Consider the following 24,775-nt stretch of genomic DNA (forward strand, 5'->3'; position numbering starts at 1 on the left):
ACCAATTCCCTCACCATCAATCTGGAGATCCCATTCCACATTTAGTAATTAGCCTTTTATTCAACAGGGAAGAAAAAAAGGCATTTTTAAGTACTTTCTGCCAACAATTATGCATTTTATAAAAGTTCAACAAGATAAATAATGTATTTGCTTTCTCAAGATGGCATTTCTCCAAGTTTTCCACCTTCCTGAAATGGGCTGCAAATCAGCTTCAGTGGGAGAAAATAGGGCTATCTGACCCATTCGGATATGGACCCCTAAGTGGAGAAGCCAGGGTGAATCGCAGAATCATAGATGGCAGGAAGGCTGGTGCCACTGTTCGATCACTTCTCTTTTATAGAAGAAGAAATAGAGACTACTGGCATCAAAGAATAAGTGACAGAGCAAAGTTTAAACCCAAGGTTTCTAACCCCATATTCACATATCTTTCCATTATGCTTCATTCCAGGCACCTGATATGACCTAAGTAGAAGGCGCCTCCATTTCCTAGTCTTTGTAGTTTTTGGATTGAATATCAATATTTAATAATTATTACTACGTAATGGTATATATTGCAGTATAAATGTATACGCATGTGGAATGTAAATGTCACTATAAGATGATAGATATATTTATTGCATATTACATTTAATAAGAACTCCCAATAGTTTGTAAATCTAGGACATCGGTGGTATAAGTCACACAAAACTGAACACCAAATGGTTAGGATCACAAAACTCAAACTTTTGTGACTTCTTCCTGAGTCCTGTATAATCATCCCTCCCCTCACCTCACAACCCTTATCCTTCATCCCCCAGCTCTAGACTGGCAATTTTTTGATAGGATAATAGGATGGACAAAAAACAATATGCAAGATTCATATAGCAAGAAAGGTGTGGAGGGGGAGGGGAGGAGGTCAGCCATAGGGCTATACTCAGTCTATTTCATAATTAGCTACAGTCACCATCAAACAAAGTTCGGGTCCCCCTGATGTAACAATCTGTAGTACTTCTCAGTACTTACCCCTTGTAGACTATATTTACATGAGTGATTACATAATACCTATTTCCTCCCCTGGATATTAACTTCCATGAGGAAACTGACCAGGTCTGCTTGATTATCACTATACCCCCAGCACGTAGCAAACAAAAGGTGTTCAACAAATGTGCATTGAGTCTATAAACACATAAAACCCTTTAGCAATGGCCTCGACAATTTCTTTCTAATTCATCCAAGACCTTTATTATTATCAACCACAAATAATCACCCCTTACTACCACTAAGTACTATTTACTCTCATGGACAGAACTTAATGCACACTTTCTATCACCATCTAAATATAACAGGTGGCATCTTATTGTATTCAAAAGGACACACCTCATTCTAAGGAAAACAGTTCTGCCAACAGCCCTGCTGAGGTGTTTGGAAATCATGTTTCATACCATGGCCAACTACCTTCTCTGACCTGACTGGACCCTGTAAGAATATTTAACCAAAGGACAGTCAAGTCTATAACCTGGAAGGATTCAACCGGTTTAATCATTAGACTGACATTTTTTATTAGACAGAAGCATTATCTTGCTACCCTACATGGACTTCTATGCCAAATTTTAACTCAGACCTAGCTTGTGCAAGGTAATTATAAATATATACACCAAACAAATTTAAAACAAAATGACTAACAGATTCTTAACTACCCTGGCACTAGTGCATCTCACTCAAACATCTTTTAAGAACTTAATATGTATTAACTAAAAAAAAATTATTGAAAAGTTTCCCTCTCCAAGTGGGAGGCACATGTCACATTTTCAGTTAATTCTGAAACAAAGATAGCAAAGTTACACTAACACTCAAGCATTCTCAATGTCCTATTTGAAGTGCAGCAAACCAAGCAAACATGGGTGGCATTCCCTTGATGAGTTGAAATAAATGTCACCAAGTATAACGTTCTGGATTTACTCACTTCCAGTGAAAAATAAAAAGGACATAATCTCACAACTCAATCTGTTTATCAGTGAGGGAAATCAACTTAAAAGAACTGCAAAATCAGGGGGCAAAATAGTATCAGGTAAACAGTTGGGAGAAGAAAAAGAAATTTCCATAGAGGAGCAGAGGGCCAGAAACAGAAATCCTTAGTACTGATGTTAGATACCTTTAATATTTTAAAATTCATTTTATATCAGTGAAAGTCACCCTGCAGTAACATATTTTTTAAATGGTGTTAGGAAGCATGAAGTGAAGCCAGTATTAGAATCTGTCCTTTAAGATCAATAAAACCATAAAGATGTATCAATTAAAATATTTAGTGTCACTTCTCTCATCTCCAAAGTTCCACATGAATATAGAAATTTATTAGAAGTAGCATTAGTTAAAAGTGCGTTTTCTTCTATTTATTTATTGTAACAGGTCTTTTTCTAGTTGCCATATATTTTTCAAGCATCTTCTGATTTGCCAGTAGTCTAAGACATTTATTGGTGGTTTAAGAAGTCATCTCTAGATACAGTCTAGGGATTGTTACTGATAAATTTTTAAAAGCCCAAAAACCCAGTTTAGACCAGGACTGAGTAAATCTGGGGCTAATAGACGTGGTAATGAGAGCTGGATCACTATTTTTAAATATCACAAGGGGCATATCATTAGCTACTCACTATTATAAGAGAGTCAGTCTGATAATAATAGACTGGGATTTTAATATCCTGAAGATATTTAGGAATGAGCCTATTGAGTAATGTAAAGGAATTACACAGACAAGGGTATATAATTTCTAGAAGGTCTACTATTCTCCATAGTTTTGCACAGGCTGGCCCATATCATCTGACACACAAGTTTCCACTAAAAGAAGATAAGAAGCAATAGCTCAAAGTTCCCAGATTGCAGCAAGCACTATGACTTTTATCTATCTAGTGGCCTTGCTTGCCACTATTATCTCTTTATCAAATGGTTTTTCAAGGAGACATTCCAATAATAAAAATATTTGGTCTAATGAGGCAAACCCTACAGCACAGAGTATTCTTTGCAAACTACTCAAAGCCGCACTCTGCATCCTCGCTATCTCTTAAGGAAATAATTTCACAGTTTGCAAACAGTGTGTTCAAACAGAGTAAGGTTGCTTAGGAGTTAATTAATTCCCCCTTGCATCTCTACTGGCATATATGTGTTCCATATCTGGGACCGTAAGTCTCTCTACTGGATTAATTAGCATACAAAGTTAACAAACAGCCTGAATCACTGTTGAGAGAGATAATAACTTAAACTCCTAAAACTAGCTATATAACATCCTGTATTTCATATAATGGTCGTTCAACTGATTTTAGTAGAACTGAATGAAGTAAAGAAATACTTTGCTTCCACTTATTATCGCTCTTGCTCAATGCTCTAATGTCCCTTTTCCTGCCTTGTTTCTAAACTTTACTTGCAAGAACTAAATTTAAAATATCAGATAAACTCCTTCAGATTGTTCAGAGTAAATGCCTGCCAGGCGCAATGTGTTACCTCTCCTGGGAGTACCTGTAGGAGACAAAGGAGTGACAGGTGATGGTGAAATTTCAGCCATCTGCAAAGTACAGTTGATCCTTGAAGAACAAGAGGAAGAGGGGGGTTAATCCATGTATAATTTATAGTAAGTTCCTTCCAATGTGTGAATCCAACCCACCACAGACCCTAGAGTACTGTAGTATTTACTACTGAAAACTATCCCAGTATATGCAGACCCATGCAGTTCAAACCTGAGTTGTTCAAGGGTTAATTGTAGATGAGAATAGTTGTGAATTAAAAGGAGCCTTCTCAAGTCCTGCAAACACAGCCTGAAGGCTGCTACCTACTCTACTAATGCATAAGGCTAGATCTGCTTGAAAGTATTAAAATGTCCTATCACATTTGAACATAATACAAAAGGTTTGAAAACTATGCATATCTTTTGATTCAACAATAATACTTCTAACAATTAACTCTGGAACTTGTCAAGAATCTTTCTTAAAGTCTTTGCCCCAAATTGAAAACAATCAAAATATCAAAAAAAAAAAAAAGGATTTCTTATGATCAAATGATCAGTGATCAAAAATCATAATGAAGACTGTTTACTGGCATGGGAAAATGTCTCTACTATTGTGTGACTGCATGAAATGAATGTATTAAAATATATGACGGAATGACTAGATAAACGAGAGAGTGCACATGCACACAGGTAGATATAAATAATCATTTATGGTAGAATTATGAGTGATTTTGTTTTTCTCTTTGTACTTCATTTTATTCTTCAAGTTATCTTCACTGAATATGTTTCAACTTAAAAGAAACTATAAATTTTTCTTAACTTTAGGGAAGGAGGCCAAATCATTTGAAATAACAAACTACTTCCCAATTACTGAAGGCTTACTCCCCTTCAGGAGATTGCAAGTGGTTTTCAAATTATTTTAACTGCTATTGCTATAAGGAAACTTATTAAAAAATAATCATCAAGGGTTAAACTAATGCAGCTAGGGTTAGTCACAAACACTATAATTTGATTTTGCAAATACTGCTTGCCTAATACATGAAATAAAAGTAATACTCAATTAATTTAAAAATGTACTCGAGGGACTTCCCTGGTAGCACAGTGGTTAAGAATCCGCCTGCCAATGCGGGGGACACGGGTTCGAGCCCTGGTCCGGGAGGATCCCACATGCCGCGGAGCAACTAAGCCCGTGCGCCACAACTACTGAGCCTGCGCTCTAGAGCCTGCGAGCCACAACTACTGAGCCTGTGAGCCACAACTACTGAAGCCTGCACGCCCTAGAGCCCACGCACCGCAAGGCAGAGTAGCCCCCGCTCCACGCAACTAGAGAAAGTCCGCATGCAGCAACAGACCCAACACAGCCAAAAATAAATAATTTTTTAAAAATGTACTCTAATTATTAAATAATTATAAACAGATCAAGATCTTTATTTACTATATATAAGAAATCTGGAGCTGTACTTTGACAGATCGTGTTAAGAACTAAAATATTATTTTGGTACTTATGGTTTTGAATAGGAACATGGGTAAGTATAGCACAAACTCAAAGTTTTAAAGTTCAAGTGAAATGTCAAAATTAATTGGAGCCGTAAATAATTAGGTATGCGTCTTGAAATAAGGGGAAATATTTAATTAAGGTGAATAAAACTGAAAGAACTTCTAGTTTCACACTTAATTTCCAAAGTGTCTGTATTAAGAAAGAAGAAAAATGTTATTGCATTATCATCCATATGTATTACACATGTTTGAAAAAAGAAAGAGACTCATTGGCTATCCAACTACTAGAGACACCGTCCTGCAACATTAAAAGACTGTCTCCTCTCACAGCCACTCAGATCGTTCCTATATTTAGATACATGCAATAGATGAATGGATACTCAATAAATATTCACTGGATACTTGATAAAGTTGAATTTTATGACATGTGAATTCTATCTCAATAAAGCTGTTATTTTTAATTAATTAATTAATTAATATTAACTCAATGGCAACTCAGGCTTAGTAGAGAAGTATTTTCAAATGGAGCCTCCAAGTTCTAGTACTTTTTACAATTTAAACACCATGTTTCATTTTCAAGTAGTAAGAAATAACTCTATTATTCCTGGAATTGTTTTCCAATGTAACTGTTTCATCATATTTCATTTTTAAAACCATCTATACTGAAACACTTCACTTACAAATGTAGAAAGAAAACAACCTACCACTAAAAGTATACAAATAATTAAAAATTAACCTCCAGAAAACACAAAAATACTAATAAAAATATGAAACATGTAAATGAAAAATTAGAGCCAAGCTTATCATTCCATCTATTTTTAAAGGGACACTAAGAATACACCTATCAATATATAACTTTCCATATTTTAAAACAAGCACGAACTTGATATGAAGAAGAAATCCTAACCCTAGGAAAGCGCCACGTGGCGTTTTTTAACTTTATTGCCAATTTGTTGACTCTCTGTCCCAGAGCAGATCACCTCCAACATTAGTACTCTGACCTTACAGAAAAGTGACAGATAAAGTTTATGGTGAGAAAAAATGAGTTTCTATGGGTTTCCAAATGGGAATTCTTATGACACCAAAAGCCATATAATAATATTGATTTTGAGGGCTTCCCTGGCAGCGCAGTGGTTAAGAATCCGCCTGCCAATGCAGGGGACACAGGTTCGAGCCCTGGTCCGGGAAAATCCCACATACTGCATAGTAACTAAGCCCGTGCACCACAACTACTGAACCTGCGCTCTAGAGCCCGTGCTCCGCAACAAGAGAAGCCACCGCAATGAGAAGCCCGCGCACCGCAACGAACAGTAGCCCCGCTCTCTGCAACTAGAGAAAGCCCCTACACAGCAACGAAAACTCAATGCAGCCAAAAATAAATACATAAAATAAATAAAATTTTTTTTAAATAATAATAATATTGATTTGATAGCTAAGTTTTTTACTGCCAAATTACAAGCTTCAGATTTCTGGAAAAATATCCAAGTGAATTTGCAGTAAAATACAATAAAAGAGAAGGCTAAGCTCATGATCAGCAGTCTAGATTGCTTTGTAAACTTTAAATATACATATAAAATAATTTTTTTAATCAGGTCTTTTTTAAAGTTTTCAGTATCTCAAGACTGACATTTTTTACTTTGGGACTGACTGATGCTCTTCCAGACATTTATCCAAAGTCAGTCATAAGCTCACACCTTTCTGAGAAAATATAAACAAGGATTATTTTCTTGTAAAACCATCCTCAAAAATTAATTAGAATATTCAAAATATTCCATTCTCACAAATGAAAATAAGTTGCTTGCTGAAATGACAGTCTTCCATTTCACTGCCTTAAAAATTAAGCTGGCATGGATAATAAAAGTGTTTTCTAACTGAATATGCTTGGCATTCAAATATTTTTAAAACAAATACTAATCCATAATTAGATTTCACAGGCACAATCTATAAAAAATAGAATTTGTTTTTATTTTTCTGAGAGCAATATTAATGATTTGATATCATAAAAGTTGTAACAATACCATTGCTTGCATAAAACAATAAACAAACCCGCAAATGAATGTTTACTTTCTTTTTCAGTCTAATTTTTACCATTCATTCATTTAGCAAATATCTATCGTGCCTGCTACGTGCCCATCACTGTTCCGGGTACTTGGGGATAAACTGGGCAACAAAACAAACGTTCCTGTTATCATAAGAAATTTCTTTCTAATTGGAGTAAAACGACAATCATCAAGTAAATGTATATCAGATGGTGGCATGTACTATAAAGAAAAATAACACAGGGTAATGGAGAATAAGGGCTGCTGAGGATGGGTTGGGGAAGGGCAGGATTTTATATGGAGTTGACTGAGGACGCTTCACTGATGATGAGATGACATGTAAACAGAAACCAGAAGAGAGGGAGGAGGCTCTGCAGACCTGGATCTAAAGCCTTCCAGGCAGCAGGCACAGCAAGATACTGAGATGGAATATGCTTGGCATGTGCAGAGCAGGAAGGTCTGTGTGACGGCAAAGCATAAACGAATTTGCTTTATTCAACAAGCATTTATTGAATGATTACATTCTGAAAATTAGGCTAAGTGTTTTGTGATATTAAAATGACCCAAATATAGTTTCTGGACTCAAGCCTGGATATAATTATAATACAGAGTGAAAAATGTTATTAACCAGTTGAACTGGTTCTCAAAGAGGGACCAATAGTAAGTTCTACTTCAAGAAGATGAACCAAGAGCCTAGGAAGTACAGCGGCCAAAATCCCAATTACAAAGAAGAACTGAAGAAATGTGCAGATACTCTTGGTTCATTCAACAACCATTCAACTCTTTTCTCCTTTTGCTTTCTTCTATTGTAGAATTCAGGCTAAAATACTTAGTCTCCCAGTTGTGGGCAAGACTGTTCCACAGTCTTCCAAAATGACATAGTGGAAAGAAGGCTCAAAGTTGGAAAGCACCCACTATTAGGAGCCAGGACACTGCTGCACAACTCTGAACAAATCAACAACCTGCAGGGCTTTTAGCTGACCCACCCCAGGCCTCTGGTATCAGGCCCTCCCCTCCCAAGCCCTTCTGCCCTCAGCCTCCCTTATCGTCCTCAAGCTCAACAACATTTAATCTGTCTTCCATTCTTCCTCTGAAATTTACAGGTACCTTAGTGTCCATCCTCTCAAAAACCTATGATTGTTTCTACCTAAGAAAGAAAATTACTTAACAAGAAACAAGACCTCTTACAATTTGGTCCCAAGTTCCTTTTTAGCCTCAATTCCTATCACTGCCACAAGCCTACCATTACTCCAAACACAACAGACTCCCTGCCATATATCAAACATTCCATATACATTCCCACCATCAAGCACTGCTAGTGCTACTTCTTCTTTCTGGAATCCTTTCACCTTTACTACCTGTCACATTCCTACATATATACAGTTCAAGACTCCACTGAAATCCCATTTCATCCATGAAGGTTTAAGTCAACTTCTTACCCATATTCAGCCCATCAGAAGTAATTACTCCTTCCTCTGTAGTAGTAACACCAGCTTGGCTTACACCCCAATAAGAGCAGCTTCCACAATCCTACTTATACTACCGTTGTACAGTATATGTGTGTGTCTTCCCAACCAGATTTTGTTTCTCTGGCAGCAGAGTTTGTGTACAATTCATATTTATATCTATGCATAATCCAAGCAAAGTACTTTGTATGCCAGGCATTCAATTAATGTGTTTCAAATTCTCGTCAATAGACTACAAGAAGCCCTCACAAAAGGCGAGGGGGCAAAAGAGGTATTCCTGAATTGAAGATTACAGCAGCATTATACAGTGAACTGTCCAGCAATCAGCTATTCAAGTTAAGTTCTAAATCATTGCAGGTATCATTGAATGAGGACAAAGACAACAAAAAGTAAACCATGAGTGCTTATTGGGCAGCATAAAATTAAAGAGGAATGGGGAAATGCAAAGCCTAAAGCTACCTATATTAGGAAGTATTACCAAGGGATACTCAAACAATTCATTTAACAAATATTTACTAAGTGTCTACTTTAGGCCAGACACTCTATTAATTGCTGAGAATACAAAGGTGAAAAATAGTGAGAAAGGGCTGAACTTTTACAAGCAATATTTTTAAGTGCAAAGTGTTGGCCTATAAATTATTACTTCCTGAAGTATGACCAAAACAGCATCTTAAGGACCAAGAGCCTGACTATGGATACCCAATTCCAAATCTAGAAAACTATATTGACTAAATTGTGATTATGTAGGCACTCTCTCCCAGGACTGCTTCTGAATGTTAAAAGGGCCTCCTCTATTTTCAGTGACTATAAACTGCTCAGATAGAAAATTTGAGTTCCAGATACTTGAATACATTCCCTGCTCTGAGATAAGTTCTATCCATGCACAGGTTGTTTTAGTAATTAAGGTGCCAACAACCCTGCCGTTGTGAATGAAAAGGGAGGAATTTATTAAAAGAGTGCTATATAGGGGATGTTGTATGGGAGATAGTGGATATTTGTTTGCTTTGTCCCCTGAGGTCAAAATAAAAGAAACAGAATGAAAATACAACAAAAGGGATTTAGGTTAGACATAGGAGGAGTTGTGAAGCACTGATTCACACTACCAAGCTATACTCTGAGCCATTTGTTCTGCAGATTTTGAAAAAAGAGATAGCCTGCTTTCTTCTTAGTTTAGGGCAAAGCAAGCAGATGTAAAGATGACTTCTTAGGGTTTCTTTCAGACATGTTTTTCTATTGTATGTAACCATTTGCATGCACAGTGGAAAAATATGAAGCTACCATTCTAAGAATTAAAAGAAAGAATATAGCCAAAATGCCATCTAGGATAAATTCTGATTTAGTGTGCTCTTAGCCATAAGGCTTCCAAGGATCTAATAACTCCTCCTTATAAGTCAACATCAATAATATAAATTATCGGGGGCTTCCCTGGTGGCGCAGTGGTTGAGAGTCCGCCTGCCAATGCAGGGGACACAGGTTCGTGCCCCGGTCCGGGAGGATCCCACATACCACGGAGCGGCTGGGCCCGTGAGCCATGGCCACTGAGCCTGCGCGTCCGGAGCCTGTGCTCCGCAATGGGAGAGGCCACAACAGTGAGAGAGAGGCCTGCATACCGCAACAACAAAAATAATAATAATATAAATTATCAAATGACTTATTTACCTCATTAATAAACTCAAATTGCTTATTTCTTCAAAAACTGAAGTCTTAATATATGAGAACTACAAAATATCCTTGTTTAAACAATAATCTATTCATGGAGTTAAAAAGAAATTATATTTTTTTATTTACCCATGAATAACTTGCTCCAACAAAAATATTGGTACTAAGTCATTTTGAGGATCTTTCTATAACCCTTATAACTGAATATCGTCTACTCAAAATGACTTTGACATCTTTACATTGATGTCCCTTTAGCAATAATGAACAATTTTATAAAATTTAATGCACAACCCTCAGAAATTAAAAATATGACTATGCCTTTTACATGTATAAATGATTTATACCAATTATATTAACAAATATATTTCTTAGTACTTATTCATTCATTTAACAAGTGTTTTATTGAGGGTCTATCTAGGCACTGTGCTGAGTGTAGTAGGGACACCAAGATGACCTAATTAGAGTTTCTGTCCTCAGTCATAGAAACATAACCTCACAATACCAAAACACATGTACTGGATGTCAAAAGGGAACAAACATCAAGTTGCTTTTTTTTTTTTTTAACAAATTTATTTATTTATTTATGGCTGAGTTGGGTTTCTGTTGCTGCGTGTAGGCCCTCTCTAGTTGCGGCGAGCGGGGGCCGCTTTTCGCTGTGGTGCGTGGGCTTCTCATTGCGGTGGCTTCTCCTGCTACGGAGCATGGGCTCTAAGTGTGCAGGCTTCAGTAACTGTGGCTCGCAGGCTCTAGAGCGCAGGCTCAGTAGTTGTGGCGCACGGGCTTAGCTGCTCCGCAGCATGTGGGATCTTCCCTGACCAGGGATCGAACCCGTGTCCCCTGCATTGGCAGGAGGATTCTTAACCACTGCGCCACCAGGGAAGCCCAGCAAGTTGCTTCTGATAAATGGAATACTTATAACTGGAATGGAATATTTCCTGCCATATCAATAAACAAAGGATGCCACAGTCATCAACGATTGCAACCCTCTGGTGTGAGCTGGTGAGCCCTGCGCAGACGCAGGGCTGAAAAGAACACCTGCCATCTAGCAGCCATCAGACTGCGGCCACTCCCTACAGTGAGCCCTAAGGAAACTCAGGATGTGAAAATACAGGATACTGGCCCCAGGTAGCTGAGGTGCATATCAAAGGAATGATTTCAGTAAGCCCAGATTCTCAAATCTTCCCGTACATAGAAAAGCGCTAAAGTCCTTGAGATATCTGGTTTTCTTTAATTAACAGTAATCTTTTGACATTCCGACTACCTGCCCTTTTGTTGCAAAACTCCTATATATCCTGGCTCCTCCCCTCACCTCCTTGGAGCAGTTTCTCAGAGTTATCTGAAATGCTGTCTCCCGGGCTGCAGTCCTCATTTTGCCCCAGATAAAACTTAACTCGCAACTCTCACGTTGTGCTTTTTTTTTTTTTTGCGGTACGCGGGCCTCTCGCTGCTGTGCCCTCTCCCATTGCGGAGCACAGGCTCCGGACGCGCAGGCTCAGCGGCCATGGCTCATGGGCCTAGCCGCTCCACGGCATGTGGGATCTTCCCAGACTGGGGCACGAACCCGTGTCCCCTGCATTGGCAGGCGGACTCTAAACCACTGCGCCACCAGGGAAGTCCTGTGCAATTTTTTAAGTCAACACTTTCTACAAGTACTCGGGAAGTTCAAAGGTCCAAGCAACTAACTATACAAAAAGAACTAAGGAAGTATGGCAGATAACTTTAGGATGGATCAGTTGACATTCCAATTCTCCTTCTCCCTGCCTTCCTCCAAAATAAAGGCTAGAAAGCTAAATACTTTTTATCTCATTCTAGAGGTAGTTAGGTGACACACTTTTGGCCCCTGAGATGCAGGCAGAAGTCCCCAGGAGCGGGCCTCTCTTTCTAAAGAAAAAGAGAAAGTTCTCCATGAAAACTAGGCTTCTGGGCTCCCTTTACTTTTCTTCCTGCTTCAAAGTAAACACAATTTCTATAGGTACAAAAGTCATCTGTGGAATAAGAAGCAAGCATTACGTGCTAAGGATGATGGAGAAGGATGATGTTACCTGGCCCCCTGATGAACTAACTGCCTCCCGACTTCTTACGCCAGGAGACAAATAAAACCCTTACTCATTTAAGTCACAGTCAGTAAGATTTTCTACCACTTGGAGCCAGAGGCATTTTTACCATTAAAAGAAAGCTACAACAAAGAGGAGATGTTTGAGTTGGACTATGGGTCCTTCTTCCTTAATTCAGCTGTTATCTAGTCCTTTCTAGCTAGAGGAATTAAAAACAATTTTGAATTTTCATGTCCACAGTTTTACTATAGTATTCTGTAATCCAGATTACTTAAATAAACATGTTCTAACTCTTCCACGGAAATACATCTATTGCATAGTCATTACAAGATTTTTTATTTATTTCTTTTCCTAACTGAAACCTTCAATCCCCCCAAACCTATAAAATAACATTTCTTATAGCATGATATAAATCATTCATGTATGTAATATACACATACAAATAAACAGCTTAAGAAAGGGGTAAGAAATGAGAAGGATGAGAGAGAAGGAAAGAGGAACCTAGCTTATTTGAAAGTATAAACTATGTTTTTCAATTTTGTGAGCATCTTAAAAAGTATCTTCATAATAAGTTAAAGACCTCAAGATAATAGTATTTTTAAAATAGGAAAGACTCCCGGCAACTTGAAATCAGTGTCTCTGTTTCTGAAAAAATTTCAAACTTGAAAAATACATATCCAACAAGTATTCTTCATCCAATTTATCACTAGCATTATTATATCATTGCCATATCCCCCCTATCTCTATTAGCCTCCCTAAGGTAGTAATCTGTCTCTCTAGGTAAGTTTCAGTTGGACATATTTTAAATGTGTACTGTTCTTGAGATAGTTTCAATTGTACACTGCTAAAAAGATTCATTAATTTCAACCACCATCAACTCCATATGCCACACATACTTTTTTTCTGCCTTTTTTGTTCAAATATATTTCACTGTGGCCATTCAGAGGAAAATTACACATTCCAATAACATTTGAGTTCCTCTCCGTTACCCTTTCAGTGGCTCAGGGTAATGATAGAGTAAAGAATCATGTTCTTCACAGGCTCTCCTTTTTTTTTTTTTTTCCATTTGGTAGAATTTCAGCTTCAAATCCCTTGTGCCAAAAAGCAATGGGTAATGTCTAATGCTCTTCTCTAACAGTAGTACTTTGGAGGGAAGGGGAGAGAAAGTCAGGAGAAATCACTCACTTTCCCAGCTTTTAAAGAGTCTTAGCATATGGAAAAAGCAATCTCTTATCCTATTTTCCTAAAATAGAATTACAGAATCATAATAGGTAAAGGGGCCAGAGGAAGAGGAAAAAGAATTAGAAAATTTTACAAATATCTCTGAGTATGGGTAATGGCTAAAATGATGAAACTATTGATAGTTCTAGCCCTAAATTCCCAGCGAAATCAGTCAAAAAAAACAAAAAACAAAAAACCTATATGTTCATAAAACCTGGGGCTTATATATTCCTTGGCACTGTTTACAGGTAGAGACTTCCTCTGTAAAATAGATAAAAACTACATCTCATCTTCATGAGACTGCAAGAATGGGAGAAATAAAGATACTACGCATAGTCAGATAACATAAATGCCCTCATTTTAAAACCAACATTCAAAGACAATCGACTACAGTCCATATGAACTCAAAAGAAAATTCACAGAATAAGTCTCCTTTGTTTACGTCATCTCAACTTCAATTTCATCTGCAGTTATCTCCTTTAAAGCAAATATTTCTAGGGCCCTTACATGATAGGAAGTCCTTTTTCTCAGGCCCATTTTTATTTGGTTATCTTTTTAGGTGCACTAAAGATTGAGTTTACAATAAGCTGAACAGACAGCGTACAAAAGGCTTTTAGAACTATACCATATGGTCCAGGGAAGGGAACAATCTGGACGATCCCCATTTCAATCTGCAAGCTTGTCCACCTCTATAACACATTATACTACTGTAATAAAATATTAAGATGGAAATGTAAAAGCAAAACTAGTCTATCTTTAGCATTACCAGGCAACCACACTTCCAAAAATTAACTGATAAACTTAATAAACATTTAATTTATATTCTGAAATTTTGGTATGCAACACCAGGCATACAAACCTAGGCCACTATTCACTAGAAACAATATTTCGGCAGGGATATGTGTGGGTATTCAACTTATGCTTCAGAAATTTGGAAGAAGAAAAAAACACAAAACACTTTTACGGGGGCATATTGGCAGGGGCTGATGTAACAGATGACACATTCTTGGAAATCAAATAAAAGCAATAGGGAAATACCCATTGTTGCCTGCTGAAGGCCTAATCACATGGACACAGCTGGAACCAATGTAGATCATTCATTAATAAAATTGTATTGTAGTAGCCACTTTTTGATGCATTTCAATTACTCCTGTAGCCAAATCTCTGAATTTCTTTGTTCCATGTTAGTAAGATTGTTTGAATGCGAAATATGAGAAGATTTAGAACAGGGGAAAAAAAAAAAAACCTGCTCTCATGCTAAAAATGAGACTAGCTCAAAAAGCTAAATGTCACTTTACCTTGCAATCTACTTACTCTATCAGCAGCTTAAAATATGCAGCGTAAACCTGAAAGGGGGAATTCATATGGTACTATGGATAAAAAGTGAGCAGTGTGAGATGCCACAGAAAACATATGAAATACTTGTGAAAGTATTCTACAGAATTATAAGATGTCGGGCAGGAGGAATTAAAATGTACCAAAAACTAAGGGGAGAATCAAACAACTGAATTAAAACATACTCTTTCATGTAATACTCTCTAATGACTTTTAACACTGAAGTATGTACTATACGCCTCAGGGAAGGTCACTCATATTTTTGACCACATAAACTTAGAAATCACTATTTGTCATTATATGTTACCAATATTTGATATCAAACAGCACCTACCCAGGAGTTAGGTTTAAAATCTGTACTGATATTCAAATGAAATAAAATACTGGCTATAATTATAAACATGGTATGTAATATAATAAAGTCCTGGTTAAAATAATAAATTTGGTATTTATCCAATTTTGCTGGCATCTGTTAATAAATTTATTTTTCCATGTTTCTACAAATATAATGATTAAGTTTCTATATCATAATTTCTGCAAACTGCATAATATCAAACTATAAAGACGTAGCAGCCTTGATATGTGTCCTGAATTAAACAAAACTGTAGTATTTATTATTTACAAAAATGAAAAACTCAATAGCATTTATCAAAAACACTGCTCAAACATTATAGGTCTTAAATATATTTCTACTATGCCTCTGTGTACAGTTAGAATAAACAAATAAATAGGACAATTCATGTTTCAATTCCTAACTCATTGAAAGATATATTCCTACCACAAAAAAGATAAAGGGCTTAACTGCAAATAAAAATTATACCAATGGAGAAAATGTACTTAAAGTCAATAAACAGTATTCAATATACAATTAACATTCAACATATGTGAACATACAGAAGGAAAGAGTTTTTATCTGTACCATCTTTAACCTCCAATTCTAATATTAAAAAACCTTTGTAAAGCAATTATACTCCAATAAAGGTGTTAAAAAAAAAAAAAAAAAAAACCTTGACACAAAGGACTCAAGACAGTCATGCACTTAACTGGACCAAGAAGAAAAAACAATTTCACTGGCATTCCTTCTCAAAAACACCATCATTCTTAAGCTTAAAATGTTGACCTAAAGATTTAATTAATATAACTTAACAAGCACCTCACTCAGATTCATTTTAGCTGCTCTACAGAAAAAGCCACTTAAATACAAGTTTAAAAAAAAAAAAACAGCATTGGAGGGACTCAAGAATCACAGCATTTAATACACATGCATTATACATACAAATCAATTTGAGTATTTGTTTGTTTTGTTAAAGTAATAAGCCAATATGTTGCTGAACCTGTCTTGAGAATGAGAGAAAATAACAGGTGAGATTATTTAATGCATACTTCTGATATACCTGTTTTACAAATCCTTTTAATTATTTTAAAGCATTTTTTAAATTAAAAATCTCTGGAAAAAAAAAGAACAACTGTTAGATTGCACAAGTTTGTTTTAATGTATTCATAATAGATATATTTTCCAGCATATATGGCATACAAAAATGTTTCACATTCATCATTCTAACACAAACCACTGTTTTCTTTCTTTTTAGTCACATTTGTTACACATTTACAAAAATACAGGAGTTTTTCCTCCCAAAGTAATTTTCTCATTGCTAGAAATCATTGACAATTTTAAAAATAAAAATCAGTCAAAATAATATCAATCTCCTCCTAAGAAAACAAATTCTGCCTATTTAATTATTTGTATCTTGATTGTAAAACACTAATTTTTAAAGTAGATCACATGAAAGTAAATCATTTGTTTTGCTTAATACAACAGAAAACACATTTACATTTTGAGGAACATTCTACGAAATTTCATAGAATGTTTGCTCATAGTGAAAATCTAGTCTCCTCTTCAAATCATCACTTAAAAATCATAGTGCTACATTTCCACGTCCCTTGTAATAACAGGTCACTAATTACAATTTAGAAAACATTGGGAAACTTAAAAAATGCTTTTGTGTTTTACCTTGCATTTTGATTTCAAAGGAAAAAAATTTTAATGCACATCCTTGTATTTAATGGAAGCTCACTTGCTTATCTAGCTACACTTATCAGACATTCCAAAAATGAGTACTCAATCTATAAAAGATATGAACTGACTCTGAGTCTGACAAAAATAGAAAACAATAGCAAGCTTTTTGGTCTCAACAAAAGATAGCTTGGCAAAAAAATCCATGTAATATAAGCAAATATTACTCAAGAGTTTCAATTCAAATAATAAGCTGTGAAGCAAGACAAGATTCCTACCAATCAAAAATACTATGTCAACATGACGAAAGTTAGCAATATTCAGAAGGGTTTTCTGAAAAGTATGGCAAAAATGCAACTGTGAAGGAAATCTCTAGGAGAGCTGGAAAAGGCAAATTTAGCACAAGCTTCTATAAGGAACAATGCCATTTAGTAAATGTGGAAGTTGTGAGGAGAATGATGTCTCTATTTAAGAACAAGTTTTTTTTTTCATGATGGTGTTTTACGTGAAGAAAGAGGAAGACGAGGGAAAAGAAATGGTATAAGTAGGAAAAACTAAGGCTGCTTGCTTTCCTTCAGTGAGGCTGGGAGGGTCGACCCTCTGCCTTATGAAAACCACTGCCAGAACCAAGCTACACAAAACATTTTGGCTGCCAGCCTAGAACAGTGCCAGGCTGTTTTTTATTTTTGCGCTAGGCTCCCTCAATTGAGACAGTGTGGGATTGTCACTTTGATGCACATAGAGAACAAAGAATAATATAGTACAGAGGGGGGGCATTTATTTTGCCCCTTTAAAGTCAGGTTAGCATTTTGTTTTCTTTGACAGGTCTTGAAAAGACCCAAGAAACAAAAGTTATGCTGAAGAATGGATCAATTGCCTAAAGAAATTAGCGTGAGTACAATATTGTCGACAGTTTAAAAGCCATTTGAGATTAACATTTTTAAAAAATCAGACTTAAAAGGGGTCCAAGTCATATATTTACCTGTTTAAGAGGCCAGAGACCAAGAAGTACATGATACACCATCACTTAATCTTGTTTAAAATCTGAGAGTATGAAGGAAGGCCATAAAATCTCACAAAAAAAGAACTAATATAAGTATTATAATTTTTAGGTCACTATTCAGAGGCAACTTTCTCAGCTGCTATTGTGAACTTGAGTTCTCCAAAATTAAATAATCTGATTAAAAGATTATAACATTAGAATCTGAATATTGTATGCCTTTTCAGGGAAAGAGGTGATAAACGATCGAAAATGTTTGAAGGATTAAACCACAAATCATCTATGAAGTTGCCACAGACACAAACAGGAAAACCGTCTCTTCTATCCTATTCAATTCTGTACTAGAAGCAAAGCTAACACAAATGAGAAAACCAAGTGTGTGCTGCTGCAAGCTTCAACTAAATCTACTACCTGAATCTGGAGACCAAAAATACCAATAAGCCATTAGCTCCTAGAGGTATGACCTTTTTCTCTCTAATGCACAAGATAAGTAGAAGTAGAGGTCCATTTTCTACAATCCAAATGAAAAGAAAGAATGAACTGTGACAAGCCCAGATCCCATGCTGGCATATTTTACACTAAGCTCAGCATCATCTAGAAGCAGTATGCTTCTCCCTGTCAATCAGGGGGGGAAAAGAAGTTGTGAAAACTACTACAGCGTGGATGAATAGCACCAAAGGTCTACGAGTCCCTTCCTCCTGCACATCTCCACTGAATCAGCTGTGAAAAGAAGACCAACGGCTGTTACAGAAATAGCAAGAACTAAAGCACTTGCCTCAGATGTTACACATAGAGGCATGGAGCATTTACCACCTAAGCCTATCTAATTTCTGCCAAAATGATCCCCTGCCCAGTTTTGTTCATAGCCACAGATTCTGATAGCAAGTCACGATCAGTGATGGGAAAGGCAACAGGGGAGGGAGAACATGGGGAAGAAATCCAGAGAGAACAGTGGCCAAACTCCAAACAATATACACGCTTCTCTTACTTAAATTAGTGCCCATGCACAATACTTTGGGACAAACAAAACCTGTGATAAAGGTTTCAGGTACGATGATTTGCTCTGGGCGGCAAGGGTAAGTCTGCCATATAATCAAAAAAAAAACCATTATTTTCCTCCTCACAGTTCTCCTTTTGCATTTCCTTTCTTTCCTCTAGGATATACTGCTGATGCTATTACCGCATGGGACACTGATAGTTGTAGGCAAGGCATTCATGTATTGCCAAAGTGGTCCAGAGAGTGATGTCTGGCTGGCTTTAATTCAGCAAGGAATATGAGGCAAAAGCAGGAAGCAAAAAGAATGAAAGGTATAGAAGAAGCCAGGGTATAGCCTGTGTTTTCTGTTTATTAATGATGCAGATGAAATGGGGGGAAATCTAGAAAAAGCAGCCAAGCCAAATGAATTACAAAGAAAGATTAAAGGAGCTAAATGTGTATAACTTGGCTGACAACCAAAGAACAATATGAGAGCTGTCCACAACTCTCCAAAGTATATACAAAAAAGAAGAGCAGGGAATTTTTATTTACTATTGAAGTGTGAATATATGAAATAATAATGAGATAAAATAAAAATAAAGAAATCTGACTTCAAGTAGCCAAGGAAGTGATCTGGTAAAACTTAAGAAAGGATATGCTTCCTCCTCTTTAGAAATATTTATCATCTATTTAGAAATATTTATCATCTACTGACCCACACTGCAGTAAAGAGTAGATAATAGGAAATGACCACATAATGCCAGAGGACTTAATTCATGGAGAAATAAAAATGAAGTCCCATTTGCTTACCTGATGATCCGGATTTACTGATGTCTCTCTTTACATATGTCTGATCTGGCTAATGAAGAGATATCTGTGAAATCACAAAGGACATAGTTAGGTTGGTATCTTCAAATTAAGCCCAATCTGAATTCTGAATCCTGACCTGGACAAGAGTTTACTTAAATGATCTAGTAGTCTGATTCTTGGATATTCTAAGAGGGGAAAAGAACCTCTAAGAACAGAAATACTTTGAGTCTTAACTAAGAGCTTTTTTCAGTCTTTCCAAGGATTTCCCAAATTAATTATGACTCAAAAAAATAATAATAATTCAGATTAGAAGTCCTTCACCTTGGTATATGGACAGCCCTCAGGAGTCTATGCACTCCTGAATGATATATGAAAAATGTGTGGGTTTATGTAAATGTGTATGTCTCTGGGGAGAAGGTCAATAATTTACGAGATTTGCAGAGAGGTCTATAATCCAAAAAACTGTGAAGAACTTGTGCTGAGTATAGTCTAAAATCTCAAAGGCAGGTTGGAATGCATATAGATAATCAATCCAGGTTTGGAAAACAATGGAGGTGCACAGACACTTGCAGATCTGGGGTAAACACCTTAAGAACACTACTTTCTGGGAGAACATAACATCAAGTTTAAACTGTTACTTAACTTACACAGCCCTATGTTCTCTGCCTGCCATACACAGTGAAGAGAATGATGGGTGCATATTCTGACTCTCCTGTTCTGTATATATTAAAGTCAGAATCCTTAGGTATATCAACACTGACAGGGTCAGAACTAACAGAGCAACTCATCCAAAAAGAATCCTATATGACAAGCAAAAAGAAGGAGCTATCAAAGCAGTAAGAAATGTGGCTCCCAAACAGTTTACATAGCACAAAATCACAGGATTAGCCAAACACATCTCCTAAAATAATTATTCAAAACAGTAATCAGAGTCAGAATAACCTACACCAGAATAAAAAACAGGTTGGAGAACCTTCCAGACACCAACTATGAACAAGATGGGAAAGCATTCACAGCTAGAGAGAGGATCTTGAGCTGAGGTGTCACCAAAACAACAACAATAAACAAACACTGAGAAGACATAAATCAAGGAAAGAGAAAAAAAAAGAACAAAATAACTCGAGATGGCTTATTTCACATAATGACTATAGAGTATATTCTCTCAAAGAAAACAGTGTATTTAGACATTCACCTCCTGAGCATCTCCCTGGCATCACTCTGGTGCTGGGAATTCATCAGTGAACAAGACAAACAAAGCTTGCCCTGCTGGAGCTTAATTTTGGGGAGGAGAAGAAGGATGATGGGAGACAACTATATCAGCAACATCATTTCAATGTGTGATACATGAAAGAAAACAAATAAATAAGATGATGTGACCGAGACATGCAAGAACGTCCTACATCTATCTAGTACATCACAGAGATGCTCACTCCAATCCTCAAAGTTAGTCAGGGTCGTAGAGAATTGAGATGGGGGAGGGACTGTAGGGACAGCTAGTCAGACCTCTTCATTTCAGAGACAAAGAATCACAACCTCATTATTTCCGAACATCAAAATACATACACCTGGACTGAGTTAGGATTTTATGATACACGCTCTGTCTTTAGAAGAGAGGATTGAGAACAGGTACTGAACAGCATTCCTGAAAACCTGGCTAAGGATACTGAATACTTCATACCTTTAATATTTAATAAAGAACCACATTCTATCCAAATTCTTGGCAAGTTCCATTCAATTAAAAGAATTTTGTTTTTTGCTTCTACAGACAAATCTGATCAATTTCTGCTGTCAAAAAAAGGCTACCCAAGGTCATGTTCTAGGACTCAAACCTAGGCAATCTGGCTCCAGGATCCCAAACTCTCATCACTACTTTTTTCAGACTCTACAGAAGTAAAATTTAAAAGAACAAAACAGCCTTAGGTGGCTCCCAATATTCTTAAATTTATACACTCAACTAAGACCAGAAAAAGTCAAATTAAATAAAACCAAGTGTGATGAAAATTTAGAAGCAAAACTAGGAGAGGATAAGAATGAAATAATGAAAGAAGACACAAAAGAGTCATCTGCTCTGAGCCTAAAGCATCCAAATGAGAATTTCTCAGGAATAGGAAAACATTACCATGTGGACATGAAAACTATATGGGCCTCAGAAATGGGGTATGCCCACTGAGGCCACAGAGGAAAGTCAGGCTTTGATTCATAACCAGGGAAACTTCCAAAGACTTCCATGTAATTCTGCTTCACAAAGCTCTGTGTGTGTGTGTGTGTCTGTGTGTCTGTGTGTCTGTGTGTCTGTGTGCATGCACATATGTATGTGGTATGTTAGGGAGATGGATTGGTTCTTAAAAGAATTTCAATGTTTATAAAAAACTTACAGAAATAATTCCTATCTGAATAGGGCTATACAGCCTATATATTTAAATGCAGTTTCACACTTTTTTAAAAAACTTCCAAAATATAAAGCTCACAAGGTAAATATATAAATAAAAACATGGGAAAAAATAAATCTGCATATTGATTATATATGTATACATATGTCTAGAAGGAGGCACAAAAAAACAATAACACTGGTTCATGTGTATAAAGAACATGAGTGTTAGGGACTGAGGTATAGGAGGAGAGATTTCATATCCCTCAAAATTATATTTTTTCAATTTGAACCAAGTAAACAGTGATAATTCAAAAGTTTTAAAAACAGGGAACTCTACTCAATACTCCGTAATGATCTATATGGGAAAATAATCTAAAATAGAGTGGATATATGTATATGTATAAGTGATTCACTGTGCTGTATAGCAGAAAGTAACACAACATTGTAAATCAACTATAATCCAATAACAAATTTTTAAAACAGAAATAACAAAAGAAAATTTTAAGAATAGTCTTGAAGTTCAAAAATAAAAATAAAATAATATTGAAGAGGAAAAGGGTATGGAAATCTATCTATTCATATATATATATATATATATATATATATATATATATATATATATATATATATATGCATAGAGGGGTCCTTGCTGGTAGAGGAGTTGGGACTTCAGCCTCAGTGAAAGACTCTAGCTTTCCACCTTCACACATCATCATCAACCCTGCCCTCCACACCTCACAGTCCACCACCAGAAATACACAACAAACATGCATACACAGAGGCCATTTCAATTGGTAGATAATGCTGTTCGAATATCCTATCTCTGAGAGCCTAATTGCTTAAAAACATCTAAAAAGACAGACGCACTTTTAAAAAAAGTAAAAAGATCTTCTTTATCCATTCATCTGTTGATGGACACTTAGGTTGTTTCCATCTCTGGGCTATTGTAAATAGAGCTGCAATGAACATTTTGGTACATGACTCTTTTTGAATTATGGTTTTCTCAGGGTATATGCCCAGTAGTGGGATTGCTGGGTCATATGGTAGTTCTATTTGTAGCTTTTTAAGGAACCTCCATACTGTTCTCCACAGTGGCTGTATCAATTTACATTCCCACCAACAGTGTAAGAGGGTTCCCTTTTCTCCACACCCTCTCCAGCATTTATTGTTTGTAGATTTTTTGATGATGGCCATTCTGACCAGTGTGAGATGATATCTCATTGTAGTTTTGATTTGCATTTCTCTAATGATTAATGATGTTGAGCATTGTTTCATGTGTTTGTTGGCAATCTGTATATCTTCTTTGGAGAAATGTCTATTTAGGTCTTCTGCCCATTTTTGGATTGGGTAGTTTGTTTTTCTGTTATTAAGCTGCATGAGCTGCTTATAAATTTTGGAGATTAATCCTTTGTCAGTTGCTTCATTTGCACATATATACAATGGAATATTACTCAGCCATAAAAAGAGATGAAATTGAGCTATTTGTAATGAGGTGGATAGACCTAGAGTCTGTCATACAGAGTGAAGTCAGTCAGAAAGAGAGAGACAAATACCGTATGCTAACACATATATATGGAATTTAAAAAAAAAAAAATGTCATGAAAAACCTAGGGGTGAAACAGGAATAAAGACACAGACTTACTAGAGAATGGACTTGAGACTATGGGGAGGGGGAAGGGTAAACGGTGACAAAGCGATAAAGAGGCATGGACATATATACACTACCAAACGTAAGGTAGATAGCTAGTGGGAAGCAGCCGCATAGCACAGGGAGATCAGCTCAGTGCTTTGTGACCGCTTGGAGGGGTGGGATAGGGAGGGTGGGAGGGAGGGAGACGCAAGCGGGAAGAGATATGGGAATATATGTATATATATAACTGATTCATTTTGTTGTGAAGCTGAAACTAACATACCATTGTAAAGCAATTATACTCCAATAAAGATGTTAAAAAAAAAAAAAAAGTAAAAAGAATTCTACAAGCTATCAACATAGAAATATATTTCATACCCTTTTTAAATTAAAATAAAAAGTTGTTTAAGAAAAAAAAAATCGGTCAGAGATTCCAAAAGATCAGTGATGCAAAGTTTCCCCAAAGCTAGAAATCTATGACATTATTTGCTTAGCCTATAGTCTCCAACCTAAGAAAGCAACCCTGAGTCCTTTTCTTTTGAATGTGAGCATATTCTATGACATCTGTCATCTCACTGACCAAAAGTGATGCTGCAGACTTCACTGGGCAGCAGTGACCCATTCCTTCCTCCTTGGCCAAGAGAAAGTCTTCCACCCAAAGCTGTAAAGCTGTCAGGGATGTAGTAAGCCCTTTTCTTTAAACTTCTAACAGGTCAGAACTTTTCACAAAATCTACCCCCAAAAAAGGCTTATTCACATTAATTTGCTTTGTGTTGCCATCATTTATTGTCTTCATTTTTAATTTAGTGGTATTTTTAGCCAAATGAAATGAAATAACGGTCAGTTTTTCTCAATCTGTCTCAGCTCTACTCTTCATCTTCTGGGACCCAATTCATATGATCCTTTAACAACTATTTATTTCACACCAAACTAGATATCTCCCTAAAGCTTACCAATCTAGCCTCCAGGCATATTTCTTAAATAAAAGCTGTAGATCTTTGTAAACGTAAAATTTGCATACTAAAGGAACAAATCAACTATCAAAAGACCTAGTACTATATAGCTGTTGCTCACCTCTAAGCAGAGTTTAAAATTCATTTCAATTTATTATTTTTTTAAAGAAACAGCTATTGACTTTTTCCCTTTGCAAAATACTGTGTTTAATGGCCTAGTTAAATTAGAGGTGATAGTGTGAAGCAAGTGTTTTAAATTGGTAAATTCTAAACCTTTT

General features: G+C 36.3%; 1 protein-coding gene across 17 annotated transcripts in view; it reads right to left on the reverse strand.

Annotated features, from left to right (window-relative positions):
* Positions 1–24,775, reverse strand: part of GTDC1 (glycosyltransferase like domain containing 1) — a 446,641-nt gene that overhangs the window by 340,150 nt on the left and 81,716 nt on the right. For 15 of the 17 annotated variants that reach the window (XR_007478257.1, XM_049711958.1, XM_049711961.1 and 12 more), the window contains exons 2-3: positions 19,544–19,607; positions 3,472–3,551 (exon numbers count right to left, since the gene is read on the reverse strand). The gene's annotated coding sequence lies outside the window, so the exon portion shown is untranslated. The remainder of the gene's footprint in view (positions 1–3,471; positions 3,552–19,543; positions 19,608–24,775) is intronic. The other 2 variants (XM_049711959.1, XM_049711957.1) reach the window with 1 other exon arrangement.

The sequence above is a fragment of the Orcinus orca genome, chromosome 7 (genome assembly GCF_937001465.1).
Source record: "Orcinus orca chromosome 7, mOrcOrc1.1, whole genome shotgun sequence".
Taxonomy (NCBI): Eukaryota; Metazoa; Chordata; class Mammalia; order Artiodactyla; family Delphinidae; genus Orcinus; species Orcinus orca.